At 33.9% G+C, this 20,108-nt stretch overlaps 1 protein-coding gene across 3 annotated transcripts in view; it reads right to left on the bottom strand.

The window, feature by feature from the left end:
- Window positions 1-20,108, bottom strand: part of FAM83B (family with sequence similarity 83 member B) — a 94,116-nt gene that overhangs the window by 35,596 nt on the left and 38,412 nt on the right. The gene's annotated exons all lie outside the window — the stretch shown is intronic.

Raw genomic sequence — 20,108 nt, 5'->3', positions numbered from 1 at the left:
TTGCTGGATTTGAACTGGCACTAGAGCTACTTAATTCTTCTGTTAGATTTCTTAGTCTTTCTTGCTGTCACATTATCCTACTAGTCCATAAAACAAAAAAAATAAGTAATTTTTTAAAAAAACGAGTGACCAAGAAGTCCCACAATATAACTCGACCAAACAAAAGCTTAAACACTTTGACCTAAATCTGACAGCTAACTGAACAGTTGTTTTTTTGTGCTCCTTTGTCTTTTTCCAGACATCTGCAGAATTTTTCAGATGGAAATTGTTATTAGAATGTCTATCAAAACTTCGAAGAAAACATTTTTAGCCTTAAGTCCCTATGTTCTATTTATGGGAAATACAATAATATGTAACTAACTATCAGAAATTTTAACCTCATTTAAGGGCTTTCATATTTATAACATTTAAAGTTCTCAGCTTAACAAGGCAATCGAGGTTTTCATCATCAGCAAGAAGATTATAAATAATGTTTCAGATTAATCATGGTAACCATAGTTGTTTCCCATCTGTGGTTTCCCTACTACCCAGATGCTGTTGTTGTTTTCCATTAGGTCACATGATGTGTCACTGCCAAGCCAGTGCACAGCTGTAGTAGCTGGCGAAGTTGCCCCAATTCTGTTGGAAGGGAGTAAGTAGCCTAAAAGTTCTCAGAGAGAAGACATGGGAAGAAATGCAGTAATATTGAACAGGAGTATAATAATAAAAGAAATAATAATAACAACAAAAAGATTCAAGTGAAGGAAATACAGAGACAACTTTTAGCTAAATACTAACAGGATGGCTGGTGTCAAATATATTTTCATACTATTTTGCATTCTTACTGCTTCCATGTAAACTCTGAAAATCTAGACTTGAATATTTAATTCTGTTTAATTTTTAATAAATATATTTAATTTGTATTAAAGAAGTTCTTTCTAAGGATTTTGGCTAATATGTATAAACTTAAACCATGTAGTTTTTTCCTCAGAATTTATAGACATGTGACTTTAAGCACCAAAATATTTTTGTTTTTAATCCATCAATTTTTAATGGAAAATATTTTTACATATGAAATAATTTCCCCTGACTTCTCAATCACGGTATATTGAATATTATTTAAATCTGGTAATAATTAAATGTACTTTAAGACAATAAAAATTTTAAAGCACTATTTTCTAGGGCCTTAACTGTTATGCTTAGGGATACACTTTTGTATGCTTCTTATTATTTTTCTCATGCCATCCGGATGTCAAGCTAACACTTTTCTTGTCATTATGGCTCCTGTATTCTAATTTAATACTTGTAATCTCATCTGCTTTAGAAAAGATCAGGGAGCTTATTTGAATTGTATGTAAAACAAGGACAAATGGGTTCTGAGGTTGTACCAGAAGGCCTGTTTTACCAAAACCCTGTAGTTTTTTATCATGTCTATTTTGGCTGTTCTAGAGCTGATCTATTTATTTCTTAGTTCTCTGCATCATTCTAGATGGATAGGCAGCCAGATATAAAAAGGTAGCATGCTAGGTATATACTTATAGTTTAAGCAATTGATAAAAGTATTTTAACCAATGATTGTCTTGAATCTATACCATGTTATTGGTTATTGGTTTCAGAAAAACACATACAAAGTAAAAACTATGAACATGAACTTCACTTTTATTTTCAGAACATATGATGCCCTTATATGTGTATGTTAAAACTCTGATGCAAAAACTGTGTTTGAAACCATACTGCGTGTGAAAGTAAAAACCAGAACCACAAATTGGCACATCTACCTAAGGATAAAAAAGATACACACATATTATAAAAAGAAATGTATACGTCTCAAGAAAAGAAAATGTATAAGAAATATATAAGTCTCAGTTATACACTGAGATATAACAGGATTTTATGCAAGCCTAAAATTGTAGACTTATATAATACCATGTCAAAGGACCTTGACATGGTATTGAATCCATCCCTTTATCTTCTCAAGAACATATCTGTTCCAGTCTAACAAAAATGTGTTCTCTCCAACTCAACAGGGATCATTTCTTCAATATCTCTTTGTAACGCTCATTCTCACTGATCCAGATTTTAGATTTTATTATTGTTGTTTTCCCACATCCCTTCAGAGTTACAGAGTTCACAACAATAAAGTATCTGTGAACACCCTGGCAATAAATCAGAGACTCAGGTTCCAGGCTTGGATCAACCAGGTATGAGTTGCTAACCTTTGTCAAATTACTTTTTGAAATTTTAGTGTCTTTATCTAAAAAATGATAAAATAAAATATACTCGAGTCTTTTCAAGGATCAAATAAAGTATTCTTTTAGGCATGTAGCATCATACTTAATTAGCACATAGTAAAAGCTAAGCAGCAGAGCTGAGTGAGATTCAAAGTGAGGCAGTATGGATCCCAAGTTCATCCCACAATGACTGCCCTGAGCTGCCACATATATCTGTATATCCCAAAATTTCTTCTTGAAAGGTATAATATCAGATGGGTCCCTACTTATTTCCAATACTTTTCTGGCTAAACAAAGTCATACTCCATTAGAATCCTAAATTCCAAGGGCCTATTACCCTTTCCAATATGTCATGTACTGAAAATTTAAGGAACAGGCTATGTAGTCTATTCCAGTCAAAAACAAAAGTGTTGTTTCAGATTCAGATGGTTGACAACAAATCCCTGTAGAGTTCCATTTCTTAGGATCTCTAAGATGACACATATTCTTAATTAAAATCTCTCCAAGTATGTTCTCTCAAATATAAGACACCTGCATAAACTAGATTGTATTTGTACATTTTTGGCATGTGTTTTGTTTTTGTTGTTATTGGCAGACACTACACACATATGTTCAGTTACAGAAAGTAGATCATATTTCCTCAATTCACCTATGAGACTGTCATCCTAAAAAAAAAAAAAATCGAGAAATTAATCAGAATCCAAATAGATGGCATATACCATCTGACCACTGTTCTATCAGAAAATAAAATGCTTCTAGGACTTGGAGTTTGCAAATTTTTGACAGATATGCTTCTTCTGAATTTAGATATGGAACGCCTTGGGAAAACCATTTAAATCAGTGGACGCTGCAGTCACTGAAGGCCATCAGCTACATACACTACAACATTTATGCAATTAAAGTTCAAAAGACACACTATTTAATATGAGCCTAGAAAGAACTCTTCTCCCTCACTCTTAAATTAACCAACTACAGACAAATATAAACATCCAAATGAAAAAGGACAGTTTCCTTCATGGGAATAATTAAAGAGTACTGCTCTCTGACCAGCATAAAATATACTGATTCGGGTTAAAATACAGTGACAAGAAGCCGATTATATTTTAGTACTTATAACAGAGTAATTAGAATGTCAAATCACTTCCAAAATGGAGAGAAAAGTAATGTGACTATAGTAATGAATATTTAGGTAGGCCTCACACATATACACATGCATACTCTAAAGTACTCTTTAGAGATTCCTTTTATACTTCTCTGCATATAAATGTTATCAAAGAAGAGTCCTTTGGTGCTAAACTTTAGCAGGTTTTTATAAAAAGAGTAACTTGCCATTCGCATCACTTTGTTCAGGTATTCGGTCTTAGATTCAATTTAGAAAGTGGCTCTGTATGTAACCTGATTTAGTAAAATCATAATATTTAAATTGGTTCACGGCTGTAGGATATATATCAATCATAATTGGATATGTGAAACTTAGATGTTGAGAACATCTTTTAAGATCCACCAGGTGATGGTAAAAATTCCCATCAAGAACTCTCTTAAGATATAAAGTGCTCAGTTACTGAACTTATATTAGAAATTCGGTTCATATTTTAAGCTCTGATGTATTTACATCGTTTATTAAACAGTTTAGACTTGTAAAAATTTGCCCTAATACATCAAATTACAAAATGTATTAACAATTACAATACAAATAAACTGTGCCAAAGAACATGTCAGTGGCATAAATCAAGAGAATTCTCAGAAGTAATCTTATCTTACTAGTAGAGAACAGGCTTCTGCATTAGTTATCTATTGCTATATAGCAAATTACCCCAAAACTTTAGTGGTTTCAAACGGCAAACATTTATTATCTCAGAGTTTATGTGGGTGAAGAATTTGAGAGTGGCTTAGCTGAGTGGTTCTGATTCTGGGTCCAGGCTGCAGTCACCTGAAGTTGGCTGGGAAGGAGTACCTGCTCCCAAGATGGTTTGCTCACATGTCTCTAGTAAATATCTTAGCTCCTTGCTCCATGAGCCTCTATAAAAACTGCGGAGTGACCTCACAACAGCAGCCGCCTTTTCACAGGATGAGTAATCAAAAGAGAGAGTGAGAGGAGCAAGATGTCTGCTACAATCTGGTCCCACCATCACTTCTGCCATGGTCTAGTCATGAGAAGGGAGTCGCAATGCCCAGTTCATAGTTAATGGGAAGAGGATTCAGCTCCACTTTTTGGAGGGAGGACTGTTGAAGAGTTGTGGACATATTTTAAAATTAGCACATGCAACATTAAAATTTGGTGCACAAAAACATGTAAAATATCAATAAGTAGAGATGGAAAAGAGTATTTCTGGAAGAGAGAAGGGGAAAAGCAAAGATTTCAAGGTAGAAAATAGCATGTCAAGTCCAGAAAGGCAGATGCTGGATGAGACCAGTTCTTCCACGGCACTTGTAGAAGGCAAAGATACAAAGGTTTGTAATCAAAAGAGAATAACATGATCATTGATCATTCTGGCAAGTAACTGTAAGAATACTGGAGAAAGCAGAATTATTATGTTTCGAGATGAGTTAAAGGGACTGTTGCAATAACCTGAAAAGTAGAGAGCAGAACAGGTGGTAGTGATGGAGAAAATCAGGAGGAGGTAGGTGTGGCAGAAGTCCAAAACTCAGTGCCTGATGACAAAACTGGAGGTATGAGAGAGGGATGAATCGTATGTAATTCTGAGATGGTGTGGTCTTGGTGTCTAAGAAAGTGATGACACCATTACAGAGACATAAAATAGGAGGAAAAGTTTAGTGAGCTTCACAAACCTCTAGCTACTATTTTGACATATTGTATTTGAATGTCTGGTGGGCCACACAGGTAAAAATGTAAGACTGTCAGGTGGAATTAAAGGCCAATGTTCAGAAGACCAGAATTGTAAATAGCAGCAGTAGCTGAGGGTATGTAAAAGAAAAGCAGCACTAAGGAATAAAAAACAGGGAGAGAACAGACTCAAGGATAAAAATCTTTTAAAAATTCACTTGCAGGAGAAGGAAAGAGTTAGCAAAGGACATTAAGAAACAATAGTCAGAAGTACAGGAAAAGAATGAAGAAACCAATGGTCAGGGAATGAAAGGTAAACACTACTGACGGAAAAGTGGAAGAAACTGTGTTATTAGAAGGTCTCTGGTGTGTCTTCATCATGTGGACAACAGTGGCCTCGGAGGCAGTGGGTTAGGAGAGGAACAGAAGAGAAACCCAGACTGCAGGCTTGGGAGGAAAGAGAAATAAGAAAGTAGAGATACTTCAAGGAAACTACTTCTTAAGTAACTATAATGGTTAAAAAGTAAAAGAAAGCTAGAACCAGGAGTGTCATATTAGAAAGTAGAAGAGAAATATAAATATAAATTAAAGGTATAAAAATCAAAGTAACAGAATTGCAGTGGCAGTAGAGGGTTTAAGATCAGAGATATGTTTTTTCCGTCTGAAAACAATAGAAGATAACTGAAATTAAGACTTTTGAGGTAGAAAAGCTGGAAGCTTAAAGCAGGGGTCCCCAACCCCAGGGCTGCGAACCAGTACTGACTGGTCTGTGGCCTCTTAAGATCAAGGTCAACAGCAGGAGGTGAGCAGTGGGTAAATTAGGGAAGCTTCATCTGTACTTGCAGGTGCTCCCCAGTGCTATCATCACAGCCTCAGCACCACCTCAGATCATCAGGCATCGGATTCTCATAGGAGCACCGGTCTCAGGTGCCAAAAAGATTGGGGACTGCTGGTTTAGAGAACATCACCTAGAAAGCTCCTAATCAGGAAGGAAGCATCAGGGATTTATCCAGGGAAGTAGCCCTTAGCGTTTGAGGAAAATAAAGATATTCAATCCAGTTTTAAACATTAAGTCCTGTGATAAATGTGTAATTTTAAAAACTGCTTTTATCACTGCTTTTTTTTTTCTCTCTCATTAATACAGTTATATGAGTTGAACATATTGTCATAAAGGTTATGGCCCAAAAAATTTTTTTGAACTTTTTTGACTTCTGGGGTTGAGGGGAGAATTCTGCATGTGTAACAGATGAGTGCAGTTTTTGGGTCACATTTCTTGAAGTGTTATTTTTAAATAATTGTTTGAGTTCTTAATTTTTTTGGTCTCACCCTTAAAAATGAAAACAGTGTGGGTGTACACATTAATGTGAAACTAAGCTCTGGGAAATCTGTAACTTTAAACTCCAGGGATTTCGCTACTGTGAAACTATGTAAATAAATCCTAAAAGCTCTGTTGATAGAATCAGAATCAGTCTACCATTACCAAAAAATGAGGTAGCTGGCAAAATAATCTTTATTTTATTTTTTAGGAATGAGCTGTATGGTTTTTCAAATTAGATTGTTAACTGAAATGTAACTTAGAAAAAAGGTTGGTATACTTGGCTCAGTGAATACATTTATTATTTGAAATTGACAAATGATTTTGAAAAAAGATGAAATGAACATACACTCAAAAAATTAACTTTATGTGCACCGCACAGAAAAATGTTAGAAAAGTAAGGCATGAGAACAAAAAATAAAATGCAGAATAGTTTCCATCCATAAAAATGTTGGAAATGCTCAAAATAAGAGTAAACTAAAAATAGCCTTTAAATGATTCATTGAATGACCAATATTTATATTTTAGTACTAGATATAAATTTTAAACAGTTTTCTCTAAACATTAAAATAGTAATTTTACTTTAAACTCCTTTAATAGATGTATCTTTTCCTTAAATTCACATGCAGATTTTGTGGTATTTATTTAATCATACTATTCATTTAAAATAAAATGACAAGGACTCCTCTAATTCAAGGCTATGACAGCTTATATTAGATCAACTCTCCTACTGGAAACAATAATAAGAGCTGGGAAACAAAAACAAAGGCAGGCAGGATTTGTGGGGCCAAGATCATAGATAAAGGAAAAACAATGAAGCAAGCCAAAATCTTCCTGCCACTTTTTCACCTTTTTTTCACATCTGTCAATTCACAGAACAAGAAACTGAGGCCAAACAATAAACTGTGGCCAAGTGTTTTCAGCAACCTCGGAGGGATGAAGAATCACAGAGAAAAGGAAATTACAATAAAATAAACTCAAGATTCTATTCAGTTACTGACTTTACGATACTTGCCAAATCCTAAATTGTCACTGAGTAAAAGGAGGAGAAACCAAATAGAAGGAAGCTGATAAGAGGGTAAGAAGCTTAAGAAAGCTTTTGACAATAATACTAGCAAGGTAAAAACTGGAGTCAGAGTCATCCGAGAAAGATAGGCTCCTGTAACCACCTCCAATTTTGAAAGGAAATCCGAGAAGAGTTACCCTAGGAGTAAGTGAAAACTGGAAACAGACCACTAATCTAAAGACTAAATCTCATAATGTTTCAATCCCTATCTGGAATAAGGTGATCTACACTTACTTTAACTTTCAATCCAAAGGAAAAACTAAACTAAACTAAACTAAACTAAACTAAACTAAACTAAACTAAACTAAACTAAAATCTCCAGTACCAAATGACCAAACACCACAAGAAAAAGATAAAATAAACAAAAACAGACAACAGAAATAGACCTGCAGGTGATCCAGATACTGGTATTATCAGAAACAGACTTTAAAATAACTGTTATTGAAGTATTCAAGAATTATATAACTGAGCAATACTAGTAACAAAATTAAGACTACAATAGATGAGTTTAAGATAGCTATATAAGAAATATCCAAAATTAAGTACAGAGAGAAAATTATGGAAAGTACAAAAGTGAGTATGAAATATATATGGGTTGTGTTCAAACTATAGATTGTATTTAAATAAAGAAACAAAGATATATATCATATCTGTAATTAAAACTCCTAGGAGAAGAAAAGAAATAGAATAAGGCAGAAGCAATATTTGAAGAGATGCTGGCTGAGATATTTCCAAAATAGCAGGTAGACTTTAAGACATGGATTCAAGAAACTCTACTATGTCAAGGAGCAAAAAGGAAAAAAAATGAAAAATAAGTACTCACCTAGTTACATCACACTAAAGCTACTGAAGATGAGAGATGAAAAGTCTTAAAAGCAGACACAGAAAAAAGATACAGTATCTTTAAATTAGTAATAAAAAAAAAAGTCAACTGAATTTACAATTGAAATGATAGAGTATGTTTAAAAAAATTATAGAAAGAATTCTGGGCCCTTTGACAGAATGAAGAATATATCTAAAATCAAAGGACAACAATAGCATAGTGACAATGGCATAGGGGTGATTAATCAAAGTCTGGCAAGGGAATTGATCAGAGCTCAGCCAAACAAGTAAAATTCAAAACTGACTGTAAAGGATGAATGCGAGGCAAAGAATATGAGAAAGGATGCTCCAACTAGGGAAATGATCGTGTACAAAATTAGGAAGGACTAAGCTGCCATGGAATTACCCAGAAAATTCAGTAACACTGGAGTGTAAGGTAACTGGAGGGAAGTGGAAGGAGATAAAACGCAAAGATAAGGATGCACATAGAGCTTCTTTCCACATGAAGAGCCACATATGATATGTCATGCTTATTGAGTTGGACTCTATCTGGTGGCTAATCAGAAGCTGAATGTAATAGTACTTACACAAAAATTCTGTGAGAATTCATTTGGTTTGCCTGGTACCAGCAAGGAATGGTCTGTCAGAGGTATGGCATACTGATGGTTACGTGCTCTGTCTGGGCCCACTGCCTGGGCTCAAATACCGGTGTTGACAGTTCCTACTTCTAAATCCTGGTATAAATTATTTAATCTCTTTGGCCTTCACTACTGAAAGGAGACAATAGACGTATCTATCTTAGAGAGGGGTTGTGAACATAAATGTTTATACATATAAAGAGCTTCGACCTTTGCCTGTCAGGTATCACTCAATAAATGATAGATAGTATTAATGTCATTAACAAATTTAGTTATCTTTCCCAGTAGAGAAGAGACATGATGTAAGAGTCTCAAAATAGAAATTAAGATGCCTGAATACTATTTGACTTGATAGTTACTAATAAGTTTGGGTGATTTTGGACTTTTGGACTTTCTCAATTTCCAACTGCCTATTTGTAAAAAGAGTACATGGTCACAAACTCCAGAATGACTGATCTCCTTCCTAAGTGAGAAAAGAGAAGGTAATTTTTTATACATAATCTCAAGTATGATCTCAGTACATTGCATATGAACATTCTATTTCAAAGGTCTATGTAAGGTATTAAAATGTCTATACATACATAGGCACATGTAGTTCTCGCTCTTACAAGGAAGAAAATTTCTAAATTTTATTCTTTTGAACCCTTTTCTGTTTTTTTCCATATTTTCTATAAGAAACATATGTGCTCTGATAATAAGAAAAAATAAACTCTTATTGTATACATTTGTTGAACTAGTAAATTGAACTAGTAAGCAAATACTATTGTATTTGTCAATAAATATTTTGAAGGTATTTTATCTGTACCAAAATTTTTCTACTTTGAATCTTCAGGAAATGTCTCTATAATACTCTGATACTAAAAGAGTAAAAGCATGGAGAAAAAATCCAGACTCTTTCTAAGACATAGGACACTCACATAAATAAATATCCATATACCCACAGAATTTTATCTATACATTTTCCATGAATCTTTAGGCATGGCCCCTAAATATTAGCCTATAAACCGCTTCTTCCAATTGGATGACCTAACAAATCACTTTGCACATTCCAGTGATTCCATAAGTATTTATAGAATTAGACTACCTGTATATATAGTTGAAACTTATTGTATAGAAATAAATCGTATTGACTTAAAATCGGACATTTAAGGCCCCCCAAATCTTCCTTTACATAGAGAATTAAGTATGTAGTTACATATTTTTTTTTTCTGTTATAGCAGGAAATTGATGGCATCGTCTATTCATGAAGACATTGTATTTTATATTGAATTTTGGTCAGCTCCAGGCTATCGTTAGCTTGCTGGTGAGCATTATCCTAACATATTACAATCTGTTTTATATTTTACTTTACATTTCAATTAACCAATAAAATGTTAATATATCCAAGATCAAGTTTCATGGTGGCATTGACTAACTCAAAATATTTCATGACTTCTCACCATCCATATCCACAAAGCTGGATTGAAGGGTCTTCACAATTTGATCTCGACCTACCTGTTTCATCAACTGCCACCTTCCTTTATTTCCCACCAAACTCTACTCCCCTGACATTCCCTCTTTGAAAATGCCAAGCTCTCCACCATACATCTCCTACTCAAAATTTATCCACCCCCAAATGACCTACAAAAAAAGGGACCTTCCCAGTTTCTTATTCTGTCTTTCACTCACCTGACCCAGCATATGGGAGTTGCTTAATGATTGCCTTTGCGCGGTTTACTTCTCAGGAGGTTATATAATCTGATTATCAGGTTCTGGATCAACATCCAGTCAGTCTTCTTTTTATCTCACATTCTGTATTCACCCATTTCTTTGTATCTGAATCTTATCCAAGTTACTTCTAAAGCCATCTCTCACCTATGCCCTCAGAATCAGACGGATCTCCAAGTCTAGTCACACTGTGTTTAGATTCTAACGTGAACCTTAATATCTATTTAGACATGTCTGTAGGTCTTGGTGGCTGGGGTTAGTGGTCAACTATCCCATGGCTGTGGTGAAAATGATAACTTAAAGCCTTTATAACTTGGCCTCTATGTCTCCTTCTTAATTCCACCCTTCCGATGACTCTAGCGCCAACTTCAAATGATAATGCCATCAATCCCATTGCTCAGGCCAAAATTTCCAGAGAAATCTTATATTCTTCAACTTATTTCACATCCCACATTTTACTGCCATCAAAATATATCCCAAATCTAACCATCGCTGTCACCATCCTGCCATCTAAGACACCATTATCTCACACTTGAATTATTTTAATAGCCTCTGATATACTTAATCTTAAGCCCCTATTGTCAATTTCCAATACACGGCAGATGTACCTTCTTAAAATACAGCATATTTAAAATTATCATATCTTTCTTTTGTTCAGAATTTTCCAGTGGCTCCCCATTTTGCACAGGGCATAAGCCGTGATCCTAATAATGGACCATGAGGACCTCCATGATATGGCCTCCATGTTACCTCTCTGAACTCACCTACTCATCTCCCCTTTGCTTTCTTTGGTCCTCTCACTGTTTCTCTAACAAACAAGAAGCCCTAAAGCTTGCTGTATGTCTAGTCAGCTCTGCCTGAAAATAGATGTATGGCTCATTCCCTCTCCTCAAATCTTGACTCCAGTGTCACTTTCTTGATGAGGGCTACTCTGAAAACTCTTGTTTTAAATTGCAAACTAACCCCACCAGCACTCTCAATCCTCCTTACCCAACCATATTTATGGCTTCTTTTGTTTTTCTCCATAGCAGTCCTCATCTCTTATGCTTTTTATCTCTCTCCTCATTCGTATGCTCCTTTTAAAGGTTGAGTTTCTTTTGGTACTTTATTCTCTTATATATACCCCAAATTTGGAATAGTATCTGACTTACAGTAGGCATTAAATAAATATTTGCTGAATAAATGAATAGGTTGCCATACTGTTTCACTCTTTAAGACTGGCCAAAGACTGATTGATTCCTCTAATAGCTGAACCCGGCAGAAGACAAAAGACAAGTCCATTGTCTGACTGTCCTTCTCTTACCTTTTCAAATTTTCCCTATATTTAAACTCCGAGAACTCATTTCGTTTCATTGCTTCCTAATCTAATCTGCATTCTAGGTACTATTCCTCGTTTACTTATTATAACCTGTCAGTTCCAAGTATGTTACTTCCGACTTCTAATAGCAACCCTATAATGGCCTTGTACCTGGCTCATTTAGAAACCAAAACTTCCACACCACCAATTTGTCTCAATCCTAATCCCTCTCAGCAAGGTCCTCCAATACCTCTATTTAGGAATACGCAGTCATTATTACTTTCCAATTATAATCATTGCGGATCATTACCACTGACTAGAGTCATACATATCACAAGAAAGCAGATAATTCAACTGTAAAATATGAAAGATGAAAGTACATATTTCACAGGGTAAGATTGTGAAGGTCAATTTAAGGTAATGCAGGTGAAGTGCTTATCACAGTGTATGCCACGTAAGTGCTCAATAAATATTATCTGTTACTATTACTAAATTATATAATATAAATCCATTACTCAAAATCAGAACCCAGTTCCAGTCCTGATGATAAAAAACAACCAATTATTTTCAAAATAATTTGAAGAGTAACTAATTAGAAGACATGAATAATAGCTATAAGAACATATACCACATGATGAATCTGTGGCAATTATAGAATAGCAGGCAGAATCTTTTAAATACAAAATGTTAGTTAGTCTGGTATTACAGCCCTCGTCATCTCATAAAGACTCCCATAGCTACCCTCCATTATATTTTACAGCCCATTAGGAGGATAGATAAGTAAAGGAAAGCTATATCCCCTTATTCTTATAAAAATATTTTCGATAAAATGCCTCAATGTGTACCTGAGGCCCTAAACTTTTTATTACATTAAGCTGAAAGCTACCTTTTTTTATTTATAACATTTTAAACAAGAATTCCTAGAGCTGAGTTCTCTTCTTCCACATTCCTTTCACTCCCTTCTTGCCCCCTTCTCTTCTGCAGGATTATTGTTTATTTTTCTGGCTTGGCCCTAAAGGCACCTGAATTTGTAAGACTGCCAAATTCTACCTCTATGAAATCTAGGTGTTATTTAGACATTAGGAAAACTCAATATTTTATGAACATAATTTTTATAACGATTAGCTTTGCTATTCCAACAAATTACTAAAGGTCTGTTGTCAGAAAAATATTATAAATTTCAAAAAGTAACTAAATTAGTGTAGGGTTTTACTTCAATCATGTGAGAGAAAGGAAAATGAGTAAATAGAAGTTATCATAAAAAATAAGCACTCTACTTCAGAGATCCGAGAACACATAGAACTATTTTATAGAACTATTTTTTTTGCCCCACAGTCAGTAACGATCCTTTAAATTTTAATAGAAAGTGTACATACCACATGTCGTCTCTAGAGGAATTGTTTCTCATAGCTTATTTTGGAAAAAAAAAGAATCAGAGTACCAAAGGGCAATAACTGAGTAGAGAAAATGGTTTTAAAAATACTTCCCTTAATTAGATAAATCATATGCACTCTGAAATAACTCCAATTTTAATTTTTTCCCAAATAATTAACAGAGTTATAGAGCAATACTATCAAAGCAGAGTTTCTGGTAAATTTATTATCCTTGATAGTAATTTTAATATTTCTTTTTAAAGCAAAACTCTTTCCCAAATTGCCAATTTTCAAATGAAATTCTGTCAAAAATAAAAATTAAATAAATTACTTAATGGGTGATCTTTAGATTTTACCTGATAAAACACTGTGTGGTAAAACATCTGAAACTTAAAATTACAGAGGACTTTAGTGTGTAATCAAGTTAAAAAATCTCATTTAACAGTTTTCTTTTTATTTTTTCATACCCTTGGGGTTTTTGGCTTCAACAAACCATAAAATAGCACCTTTATTGAGAAAGCAGAGTTTTTTTTAAGCTAAAAAGAGTAACTACAGTGGGCCTTAAATAATATTTATCATTTTCTAAATTATATCAGAAATATTTAATAAGTAACAATACTTCATAAACTAAAAGTTATTTGAACTAAATTTCAATACCAAATAGTAGGTCTATAATATGATGTTTAAAAATTTACAAAACCTTGTTCTTTTTTATAAATATGAAGAAATCCTGGTATAATGTCTTTCTTTAAAAATCTAATAAAATTACCACTTTTAAAATTCTAGATGAAAATAAAAAGATTATTTCTTTTAGTCTATATACTTTGCCTCTCCTTCCCTTAGCTTTTCTTAAGAGTACTGTAGTGTTTTAGATCTTCAGAATTTTATGTAAGAAAGTATGGTTTAGAATTTTTTTCATCAACACAAAACTGCTTTCCATAAAAGAGGATAACTTTTTTTACTTTCTGAATATAAAAACGTATATATCTCTCTAAGCTATCTTCACAGTAGGTCTTATTTTCAAACATACTTACATTGAGGTTAAGGAGAGAAGAAGTTATCATCTCAATACCATCCATAGGGCATTAAATGTGTGGTAGGTGTTATGTTAGGTATGCTAGCTATTCCATTCTCATAAGCATACTATGGAGTATTAGCATCTTCATTTTTCAGATGGCAAAAATAAAGCTTAGAGAGTTTAAAGTGTAATGTCTAACAGAAACAGCTGTTTTAGCTGGATTTGCCCCAGTACTGACTCCAAGATTCAGGGCTTTCATACCAGTCCATGAAGCCTCTTTTAAAAAGAGCATCATTTGAATTTAGGCAATTTAAAAAAATAGAACTGTAGTTTTTTGTCCATAAAAGTCATCAAGTCAATCATAGAAGCCCCAAATACTATCTTGCAATAAAGTTAAAGAGTCCCTACATGGTATCTTCTTCCCTCTCCTCTCTTGCTTAAGTAACGGTGTTAAAAATTATATACTTGATACCATCATGGTTATTGGTAGTAGTGGAGGAAAGGAGTATGTGAATGAACTGAGAAGAATATATAATGTATTTTCTTTCTGTATAGCACCAGGAGTTGGTGTAGAAAGAGTATTCCCATACAGAAACAGAAATAGCATAGCAAAGTCAGTGTAATTTTAACAAGTTCCCTCCCTCTCACTTCCCTCCCTCCTTTCCCTCCTTCTCTCTCTCTCTCTCTCTGTCTGTCTCTCTCTCACACACACACACACACACACACACACACACACACACATTAGCATAAAGTGTATTATATTTGGAGAGGAGGTGTTCAAATTAATATCACAGGATAGTAATGTCATTAAATTTGACTAAGCAAAAGATATTTCTTAGAAAAAACTAATTTTGACTCATATTCAAAGAACAAAAGTATTCACAGTGAGAGCTGGAATAGAGGAGGGGCAGTGAGGAAATTCTTAAAGATTGGGAACATCAGGTGAAAGATGATCCCAGTCTAATAAAGGTACCCATAAATACATAAATATCACTTAGCTAGGCAGGATACGGTTGCAAAGTCATGCAGACGGAAGTGACACACTATGACACAAAATTTATTCATAAAATGAACTAATTCAGCAAGGAGTATAACATTGAAACAAGTGAGTTGCTATGCGTGATTAGAGATTTAGATGGAAACATAAGATTTAAAAAACACTCAAAGTCTTTACTTTATATCTTTCGCTAACTAAATGAAGATACCTGAGGACATGTGAAGACTTGTAGAACACATACATAGTGGTAAAGCCCTGGTATCAAGCCTCTAGTCTAGCACTACTTTTTTAATATCAGTAAAATATTAGGAAATACCCTCATCATCTGTTCACCTTTCCAGTTGCAGCCATAGGGCGAGTTAATGTTTCTCTATATTACTAATAACTCCCTACGCCAAAAAAAGACACACCCAGGAACAGTGACTCAGGGAGGAACCAAGACCTGAATGCAGGAAATGCAGTACAGAGCACCTCAGGAATTACTCTGCCCTAATTCTCACTAGACTTTTGCTTATGTGTCTTCTTGAGTCTATATTTCACAAGAGTAAGATTCACATCTCACAGGAGCAGCTAGCCTAGAATTAGGAAACAGAGAGGCAAATAGCATTCTGGTTAAACATTTACATATTCAAGACTATCAGAAGTTATAATTTATGGATATCTACTACTGAGTGGCTAGGAGAAAAATTCCTTTAATGAAAGATTACTTTTTAAAAGTAATTAGAGAGGATACTGTCTTAAGAGGCATTCACAGTAATTAGGAATACATGCATATATCATCTTGGGAACACCTCCTCAGAGACAAATAATAACCTGGGAAAAGTCTTACTAGACACTATCAGACTTTATAAAGTTGATCCAAATGTAATTATGTCAATCACATAGTGAAAAATAGAAAGGTGTTAGAAAGAGCCAGTAAATATGGGCCTTTTAAGCACAAGTAAGATGTTTAAGTGCAATTAGATTTTCCCAAAGGAAAAATTCTCAAATAACAAAATAAGTAAGCATACAGATAAAAAAATAATAATAATAAAATAAAAAGAAAGCAAAAGAGAATTAAAAAAAAACCTCTAAATAACTTCTAAGTGACAACTAGAAAAAATAAATGAATCAATAAAAACAAATCTATAGATCTCTAAAGTATTATAAAAGCAGAATGATTCAGGGATTGTATTAAGATAGTAAAACTGTGAAGATTAATAAACAGAGCCTTAAGTTGGAGTTGGGGGGATCTGTAGGGGGCGCACTCATGCCCCACTTCTTACTGTCAGTCCCCAAACAGAAAGAGACTTATTTTCCATTTCAAACGGGGAGATGTTTTTCTACTACTACTCCAGCAGAAATGAAGATCTTCTCTTTGCCCAGCAACCACTCAGCCAATGAAAACTGTTATTACTCAGACAATGAAAGCCACCAAACTTCAAATTCTCAGTCTCCTCCAATGGACTCTGTTTACGACATCCCTTCTGAGCCCCCATTTCCTCTATAAAACAATGTTTCTCTCCTTTATTCTCTGGACTTAAGCATGGTTTGCCACTAGACCGTATGTCCCAAATTTCAATTCTTTGTTGTCCTGAATAAACAAATTTTTGTTGAAGAAATATCTAGCTATTTATTTAAGGTCAACAAATCAAACACATATAAATTAGTGAAATTCAGAAACAAAACATTTTCAGTATAGATAGATAAGATATAATATCATTTTTATTTCCTTTCTCAAGGGACTAGAAGGTTCACTTGGTGATTATGATCAGACTTCAAATATTTGGACCTCTAAAAAAACTGGTTTTGGATTCTTTTTCTTATTTTAAGATTTTTTTCATAAATACCTTCCCTCAATTGCAAACAGGCAGTGAAATTATATTTAAATTTTTCTCTGAGATGGCTTTCTGGTTTCTGCTTTGCTGGTTGCTGGCCAACTTGTTTGGCCTCATAACTCCAGAGATTCATAATGTTGACTACCAGAAGAATCTCCCAGAGAAATCTGGAGGCAAGAAACTCTTCTATCCATTAAAAGATACGTTATTCAAATATTTTATCAAAGAAAAAAAGGTCATCCTCTTCATAATGATATGACAATTCATTGAGAGTTACCAATAGAGAATTTATCTTCTGAAAATAGTTTATCCTGATAACAAACAGGCTTCCATTAATTATGAAGGATTTTAAGAACCTGACTTTGTTGAGTAAAATGATAATTATGAAAACCACGTTTAATCTTTAAAAAGTAATATTTTGACAAGCTTCCACTTCATAATAATATTTGCTCTTATTTTAAAAATTTTTATAGGACTTTGTCTGGTTATGAGTTAAATAGACTAAAATCTTGGGAAAAGGGGTCAATAACTTTTTCATTTCTGGAGTACTGGATCATTCAAAAATCTTTAAGCAAACAGTGACATACGAATTTTCAAAAATACTTCAGAAATATACATTCCTGCATATGCTAGCCCATTCGACCTCAATATTTATTGCATGTGGGGAGAAACTAACACATTTTCCAATGTTTTTTGGGAAAAAAATGGTTATCAGTTATGATTTATGTTCATTTGCAATATGTGCAATTTATAAGGTTCAAATAATTCTCTTTCTTTGAATTCAGCTTGGATATGTATACACAAATTGAATAAAATTTTAAAAATTCCTTTCTTATTTTATGTCACTTTGATTTTGTGAAAGAGAAGAATAACATTGTGCTACTTTTTTATGGAATGGACTTCAAGTTCTTCAGCTTGTTAATGCAAGTGGGAGTTCCCAACAGATGATAACCAGGCAAAGGATATTACTTTTAGAGTCTCTCTAAATAAATAGCTGCCACATTAAAAAAAGAAAAATACATCAAAGAGTCATAATTAATACTCAGTTTCCAGTGAGTGCTAGCCCAAGAACACATGGTATCTCCTGAATTTCATTTTTCATTACAAAAATGCAGTCTCTCAAAGGACACACGCTGTGGTGTAGGCTGATGAATTCATAACTAAGTTTACCATCAAAATAACATTAATCTTTACTAATGTATTTTTCAATTTTCAGTTAACAATACTGTGGTTAAAAAATATACTGTATTCCCAAACAGAAATTAGCAAATATTGGCACTTGATATATGTTAATTTTACTTTTACAAGGACTTGTATATATACTTGAATTTTGTTCTGTTGTTTTACAAAATATAATTGTATAATTTATTCACAGAGCATAGGATAGTACAGTATTAAAAATATTCATGGTTCAATTCAGAAAATTGAACTGAAATTTCAATTCATTCAATAAAAATTTGAACACCTACCGTGGGACTGATTCTGTAGTTAATTTTTACAATTGAAATAGGCTATTAGTGCTTTCTTTAATACAATCCTGCTAAAAGAGTTAACATAGCTAAAAAGTCAGGTTATTTTGAGCTCAAAGGGTTTGGGGGAAAAAAAATCATTGTATTTTTGCAAAGCCTACATTTGACATCAGCTTCAGAACATTGTGCCTCCCTGACATGATTGCGAAGCTTTTAGTTGCCTGTCTCGCAATCAATCATGCCATTGTGGTATTCAAGGGTCTTGTTTTTCTGTATTTCGTAAATGTACGCTTTTCAAGCATTTCTGTGTCTTATTAACACAAAAGAGCAATTTCATGTATGTGTGTATCTAAGGTCCCTTTAGATCTAAATCTCTATATTATACAGTATCCATAACTAAGAACTAGACATAACATTTTGTCCATGCATTTTAAACCACTAGGTTGAGCTACATTAACAGCTAAGGAAATTTTGTTATTCTCCAAATTGCCTATCATGGTGCTGATGGGGAGAAAGTAACACATTTTCATAGAAACTAACACATTCCTACACAGAAAATTCTCAATAATTTTTATTTGATTAAAAGAAAATGCTTACAGTTTAATATGAGTTCTAAAATAGGATTTCCAAGATTTATAAGCCAACACAAATATTTAATAAAGAGCATCAAGGCCCTAAAATGTTAAGTAACTCTTAATTCAGTATTTTACATTTTCATGCCTGATTTCAGGGGTCCTCAACCCCCAGGGCCATGGATTGGTACCGATTTGCGGACTGTTAGAAACTGGGGTGCACAGCTGGAGGTGAGCATAGGGAAGGCAGGCGAAGCCTCATCTGTATTTGCAGCCACTCCGCAGCATCCCTGCCTCAGCTCCACCTCAGCTCATCAGGGATTGTTTTTTTTTTTTTTTTTTTAGGCGAGGCAACCCATGGTTGACCTCACAGATTGCAAGGACCTTGTCAGTTTACAATCCTTTATTTATTTTTTTAATTTTTTTACACCTACAGTCTTCCTAGGTGGTCTCCCATTCAAGTACTAACCAGGCCCGATCCATCAGGCAGGCATTAAATTCTCTTAGGAGCACTGGTCCTTGTTGCCAAAAAGGTTGGGGACCACTGCCTGATTTTGTACTGTTTCCACACAATTCAAAAAATGAATAAGTAAATCCATGGTTTCTTTAATAGCATAAACTATATCCAGAGCAAGAATTAAGGCTCAGTCTTATTGAAGACAAAGAAAATTTCAACAAATTTACCGATAACATATTACCTTTCAGAGATTAAGGAAAATGTAAGTGCTTTGGACTTATAAACACATCAAATCATCATTTCATTCATAGTTCACACACCTTTGCCTTCATGGGCATAAGGTCTCTTAGATGTATATATATACTTTGAAGAGAAGAAAATTTTTATGTTTAGCAAGGACCTAACACCACTCTCAGATATATGCAAAATATGGGAAGTATAACCTTTCTATGTATCCATATGTATATTTCCTGAAAACAACAGGCATGGTCCATACACATAGAGATTATTTTAACATACATGTGTTATACTAGTCTGGTACTTTTCTGCATGTTTCAATTGTTTT

This window comes from Rousettus aegyptiacus, unplaced genomic scaffold (genome assembly GCF_014176215.1).
Source record: "Rousettus aegyptiacus isolate mRouAeg1 unplaced genomic scaffold, mRouAeg1.p scaffold_m13_p_1, whole genome shotgun sequence".
Taxonomy (NCBI): domain Eukaryota; kingdom Metazoa; phylum Chordata; class Mammalia; order Chiroptera; family Pteropodidae; genus Rousettus; species Rousettus aegyptiacus.
Note: the sequence above shows the minus strand (reverse complement) of the source record. Positions and strands in the feature narration are given on the sequence as shown.